This window comes from Montipora foliosa, chromosome 5, assembly GCF_036669935.1.
Source record: "Montipora foliosa isolate CH-2021 chromosome 5, ASM3666993v2, whole genome shotgun sequence".
In the NCBI taxonomy this organism is placed as follows: domain Eukaryota; kingdom Metazoa; phylum Cnidaria; class Anthozoa; order Scleractinia; family Acroporidae; genus Montipora; species Montipora foliosa.
The window spans coordinates 19,961,696-19,968,386 of NC_090873.1; the positions used below are offsets into that span (position 1 = coordinate 19,961,696).

General features: G+C 39.6%; 1 protein-coding gene across 1 annotated transcript in view; it reads right to left on the reverse strand.

Annotated features, from left to right (window-relative positions):
• Window positions 1–4,848, reverse strand: part of LOC138003021 (uncharacterized) — a 29,387-nt gene extending 24,539 nt beyond the window's left edge. The window contains exon 1 of the mRNA XM_068848965.1: window positions 4,678–4,848. The gene's annotated coding sequence lies outside the window, so the exon portion shown is untranslated. The remainder of the gene's footprint in view (window positions 1–4,677) is intronic.
• Between the last annotated feature and the right edge of the window lie 1,843 nt (window positions 4,849–6,691).

Below are 6,691 nucleotides of genomic sequence, written 5' to 3' on the forward strand. Positions count from 1 at the left end.
ATCGCCCAATTTCTGTGATCTCAGTTGTGCATGGCCAAGATGTTGATGAATTGTATACGACCAATTAACATGTGCTCATTTAGAAGAGCACACGTCATCTCAGACTGTAAACATCAATCGGGTTTTCGTGCTATTCATTCAACTGTGATGACTCTCCTTGACGCCACAGGCACTTAGTCATACAATATTGACCTTGGCAAAGTCAATGCCGTTGTTTTCTTAGACCCAATACTGTGCGGGAGGAAGTTGAGGGATCAAAACTCCGGCCTGACCAACATTTAGGGTCTTTGAATAACTGAGAAGAAAGTACTAGTGCTGCCTTAATGTAATGACATCTGAAAATGGTTAGATTCTCTATTCTTCTCGGACAGGGACGATAAACCGCAGGCCCTGTCTCTCACAGACCTTTGATGCTGTTGAGAAGAGCTGATGGGACGTAAAAGAGCCCACACAGTAATCGCAATGAGCAGGGCATGGAGTTCCCGGTGTTGTAGGCTTTCCTCTGTGATAACTCGTAATTGGGAGAGCAAACGCTCGGAGACACCAAGCTGCTTTAAAACCCGAGGGTAGATTAAAGATCTACTGATGATGATGATGATGATGATGAGAACTTTCATCCCGGTTTCCGAGGAAACGTGGTCAAGCGACTATTCAGGCGTAAAATCTAACGAACAAATCTGGCGAGAATTTCTCGATATTCCTTTTTCAAACAACCTCACAATTATTTGAACTCTACGTTATCCATCAAAAGAAAATATTTCGAGCGTTATCTTGATCGAAGAAAAGAGAAGTGAAAACTTGGTAATGTCCGTTCTATCACGAAAATGCATTGTATTATTTTCATCCTGGTAACCAAGGTTGGTGTGTTCAATTTCAGCCCGCTTACCCAGGTCCCGGTTGGAGAAACCGAGATCTCGGAAACCGTGCCAGTCCGGCGAACCGGGCTCATATGAAAAGGTCCCGTAGATGTGCTTAGAGTGACCATATTTACTGTTATAAGAACAATTTCTGAAAAAAATTGCTTAAACTGAAAACGTCGTCTAGTGCAGGTGAAGTTATCCGGCCTATAAAAAACTAAGGACATGATCACTAATACATGATGGTTTATTTCATAAAGCGAGCTCAAGGGGGTTGTTTGAAGTAATCACAGAGCGTAAATTGAACAGAATGGTGAACACGTGGTGGCATGAGCAGACGAAACTTCTAATCGCTTTATGGAGCGACGATTTCGATTTGTCTTCTTCTATTCTCGGAAGTTATCCTTGGTTCTCTTCTCGCCTCAAGCATGGTGATAAGGATCGTGGCAACCACGCGATACGGCTCCATTTTGTCACACATTGCGAGATTACTCTACCTACTGTATTTGAATTTTCGCAGATGTGACAAAACCACAATTGAAAAAAATTGAACGAAGTATGATAGCCTGAGTTATACTTCAGTTGATCATAATCAAACTTGAGCGTGAAGACGGCTTAATTTGTGCGAAAGCCCGGTTCTTTCCAATAAAGCCGGTTCTTTCCAACAAACGATAATTAACACCTTTGCCATGTTGTTCAGGTCTCTGAATGTGGGGTGTGTTAAGAACACAATTATCGTTCCATTATTTACACTTGCTCACAGAATCGACACAGTAAGGCACTAAGCCTCTAATGCCATGTTGAATGAAGTGCGGACATAATTCATTTTTGTTTAACTTACAGCTGACATTTTACGAGACATATCTCTTTGTTTGTCCTGTACGACGCTCAAGGAACCACGATTAGCCTAATCTTGGGAGACTTTTTCTTGTTCGAATGAAATTTGGCTATCCTACAGAGACATCGATTAAATCGCCTTTTAAATGTCTGGAAAATCAATCTTTGAAGAAACAATATGTAATATATCAAACACGAGAAGGAGTGTTTTATCGGATATCCAAACACCGAGAAGCGAGTTGAAAAACGAGGCCGAAGGCCGAGTTTTTTAACCGATTTCGAGGTGGTTGGATATCTTATGCAACACTCTTTCGAGTGTTTGATATTGCTTCTCAAAGGAATCAGTATTTTAAGAGATATTTGGGATCAAAGTTGGCGAAATTTTATGCTAATTAAGAGCACATATCCAAACTTCCTTCACGGTAGTGATTTCTCTTGTTTTTGGCTTATGAATTATTAATAAGTTTGAGAAGAGCATTTCAAAATCGAATAGTCATCTTTTTTAATCTGTGAACAAATTCTTATACAAATCCTTATATTAGCGGACATTCACTGTTAAGGATGCTTTTCAGTCGGGAAGCGAATTAATTCAAGGATATTCTATACGCGACTCCACTTGAATGTAATGTCAGTTGAACTATTTCTATATGGTATTCATGTATTTGCTTTTGTATGGAGCTCGAGGTAAGCCCCAAAATCTCACCAGTCCCTAGGAGAATTGCATAAATTAAACCAAGAATGACATTCAGCGCCGGAGGGAGTAACGTCTTAATAACGAACACACAATAAAGATTTCTGAACAGAAACAGCAGATTTCAAACAGAAGATGACTTCCCTACCCGAAGTCGAAGTCATCAAATACATTTAATCATAGGCTCGATTACCAGCCGCTGCTTTGCGAAATGAGCGAGCGCTCACTCCCGAAATCACGGCCGGACGCGTGAGGTGAGCCATTGTTAATCTCCGCCAATCGCAACTCGGTCTGGCATAATTACATTTTTTGGCTGCGAAGGTATTCTAACCCGGCCGGTTCGAGGTTTACGGTGCTTTTAAGGTAGGAAACATCCAAGATTTCGACAACGAAAAGTGTTTGAAAAGCTGGAAAAACGGGATTGTGTCCTTTGCTATCGCCTGAGTTCGGAAACTTCACTTATTTTCCAGTTGGCGCCAAGGTCAAAATATGGCTTTCAAATCCCATCGCTATTGCAATTTTCTCCTCAGACTTCGCTAATGTAAGAGCAAGTAAAATTCCTGCTGAGTTTATTGGTGGCAAAACGAGGGGGCCGACGAGGTCGACCGAGAGCTGAAGCGGCTGAAGATTTTGTTGATGATTCGCCGGTTGAATTCAAACTCACATTGATCATTTAACCACAAACTCAAGCTCGTATCATCTGGAAACGTCGCACAGACGTTTTAGGCATAGTTATGTACTTGTTATCTAATGCTGTTTCCCCGAAAATATTAACTTCGTATAAACTATAGGTGGTTTGCAACCAATCTCTAGGGACACAGATAACAATGCTGCAATTTACAATTCCTGATGGACGAACAAAAGGAGCTAATGAGAGATTTTTGTTTTCGTCCACCAACATGGCGGCAATGACATAACGTGAAAACCACCTATATTTTGAATTACGTTACAGACACAACTTATCGCTCAAGCGTCCAGGGCTCCGTCTCTTCTCGCGGAGGATACCCGAATTCGAGTGAGCGGCGGATATCGATTAATCAACGATTAAACAAAACAGAGCCTTTGCATTAAAGTCCTCAAATGAAAAAGGTTCAACGAAGAGGAACAAGTTTAATCATTACAAAAATTACAAATTTTCATATGAAAACTGAGAATAATGCAAGAAAGCAGAATTTCTTTTATGACAAACTTTTAATGTCTATGTTTGCTTAACTCATTAGTAGATGATAGATTCGGGTCTAAACAAAGTTAATCAGCTCAATCACACCGCTATAAAGGGATACTCTGCATGGGTTGTTACAGTGAAATCTTTAGTTTTAAAATTGATATTAATGATGATGATAATGAAAATAATGATAATAATTTGGCACTGTTCCAAACAGAGGACTTCCTTGGAGACTTAGATCTAATGCTCATATTTGGCAGGACTTCAAAAAAACAGTTCTGTTGGGATTAGCGAGAACCTTGACGTTTGAGGTCGTTTAGTGACACGTGATGAATGGACCTGATTGGGGCAATATGTCAACCGTATCGCTAGTCATGACATAGGGCCCCGGGCATAGGGCTACAAGTGTGAAACAAACTTGCTGCGTTTTTTAATTGTCAACGAACTTGGCAAACTTCACTTTAGCCACGAGATAACTCATATTTTGAAACAGCAGATCGTTGAAACAAAGTTTCGCAAGCAAACACGACAACTTGATTCTTTGGGATATTTTCAAAGCGGGCGCTGAGTCCCGCTTTCGCGGGACATAAATTACTTCTGGAGCGTTATGCTCTGGACTGCTTAATTATGTAAGGAGCATAACTGAGTTACATAATAATACAAACTCACCTCTCATTCAACGCCACTAGATCTAGAAATGTATCTTACGAAGGTAATGAAAAAAAATTAAACACTGGAAGATTTGGATTCCAGAAGCAAAACAAAATTTCAAAGAGCTTTCAAAGAGCAAAGAGCAAATTTGAAACTCTTTGTAAGCAATTGCATAACTCGGTGGTATTATAAACTCCTCCAACAAAATCTGTTTTACTCGCTAAAGAGTTATCTTTTTGATTGAAAGTTAAAAAATAAGCATGATTTGACTTTGACTTCGAGAGTTTTCTTTAAATGGCCCTAGATTTGTTTAGAACCAAGTGAATTAAATTAAATTGTAAACTACAAGTCTTAGGTTACATAACAGACTACAGTTTCAGGTAAAATTCACTATTTTCAGAAGCTAGCTCCTTTCATCAAAAAGTACAGATTGACAATAACTCAGCCTGATTTTTCTAAGGGTTATTAAAACATACCTTGGGGTAGCAAGCACTGTCACTTCAGGATTTTTATGTGATAGCTTTGAAGCGATCGCTGAGTCTGTACTCTCTTCGGAACACTGAACCCTTCTGAAGCGTTACGCCCTAGACCCAGTTAATTTACGTCTCAGCACAGCACAGCTCCGCTTCGCTTCAGGTACTGAAAACAAAGGGTAGGCGGCCTGTTATCGATATATACCGTAGCCTGACCATCAGATATTAGTCCTGTTGTGTCAGTCAGAGTTGATCAAAAGCAAGAATTTTCTGTTCCAAAGGATAGATAGCCAATGAGATAACGATGTTCGCAAACAGATTATTGAACTGGTCTGGTTCAGGTTTTCGAAACAAGTAGTCTGACAGACGATGGCGTGTCACATGGGACTATTCGAATTTTCTACCAAAATATCAGAAGCCTTGTCGAAACCCAACGTATCACTAAAAAAAAAGGTGATTGGGGCAATATGTCAACCGTATCGCTATTCATATAGGGCTACAATTGCGAAACGAACACACTGCGGTTTTTTAATTGTTAACCAATTTTGAAAATTTCATTTAGTCATAACGGGTTACATAACAAACCACTATTACTTGGCAAATAGAAGTAAGTACGTAATAAATAATCTTGCAGACAAAATCAGCAGTTCCAGGAGTTGCGAAAACACCTTTGCTGGACATCAAAATTCCCTTCAGTTTGTCACCTCCGTTTGCAGAAAGGAAAAGAAACATACGACAACTTGGCCACAAGATAACTCAACAGCAGATTGTTCATCAGTGAAACAAACTTTCAAGAACAAACACGACAACTTGATTCTCCAGTTGAGATAATCATTCAAAGCGGGCGCTGACTCTATCAGATAGCCCGGAACATTAATTTCTTCTGGAGCGTAACGCTCCAGACTGCCTTAATTATGCTAGGAGCATTCACCGTCTCTGTCCCTTTGTGAGTTGCATAATAATACAAACTCGCCTCGCATTTGTAGAAATGTATCCTACAAAGGTGTTTTAAAAAATTGATTTGGATTCCACAGGCAAAACGTGTAACGTGGAGCTTTTTTGTCCAATTTGAAACTTTTTGTCAGTCTATTGCATAATTCGGTGGTAGAATACACTAACCGGCCCCCCAATTAAAACCAGATTACTCGCTTAAAACTTATCTTTCTAACTGAAATTTTAGAAATATGCAGAGTTTTGAATTTGACTTGGCGCGTTTTCTTTAAATGGCCCCAGACTGCATGATTTATTTAGCACCAAAGTGAGTTACGTTAAGTTGTACAGGAACAAGTCTTGATTACATAACACACTACAATTTTCAAAAGTTAGCTCCTTTGATAAAAAAGTAGTATGATAACAGATTGATCATAAGTCAACCTGAATTTTCTAAGGGTTCTTAAAAATATACTTTGAGGTAGCAAACACTGCCACTTCAGGATTTTTATGTGATAACTGTTAAACGATCACTGAGTCTGTACTGTCTTCGCAACACTGAACACTTTAGTAGCCTCACATCCTAGACCCACTTGATTTACGTATCAATACAACACAGCTCTGCGCTCCGCCTCGCTTCAGTTACTGAAAACAAAGCGTAGGCAATCTGTTTTTAATTAAGCTAGCCTGACCACCAGTTTATTAATCCCGTTGTTTCAGTCAGAGTTGATCAAAAGAAAGAATTTCCTGTTCCAAAGATAGATAGGCAATGATATCATAATGACAATGTTCGCTAAAAGATTATTGAACTGGTCCGGTTCAGGCTTTCACAACAAGTCGTCCGACAGACGATGGCGTTTCACATGGGACTACTCGAGGAAAGCTCTGTCGGAGGCCAAAGTATAACTCAAAATCGGCTGATTGGAATATATCAACCGTATCGCACTATTCACATAGGTGTACACGCGATAAAACGAACATACTGCGTTTTTTAATTGCTAATGAATTTGCAAATTTCACTTAGTCATAACGGGTTGCATAACAAACCACTATTGTAAGTGAGGCTATAATTAGCTTTTAACAGTTG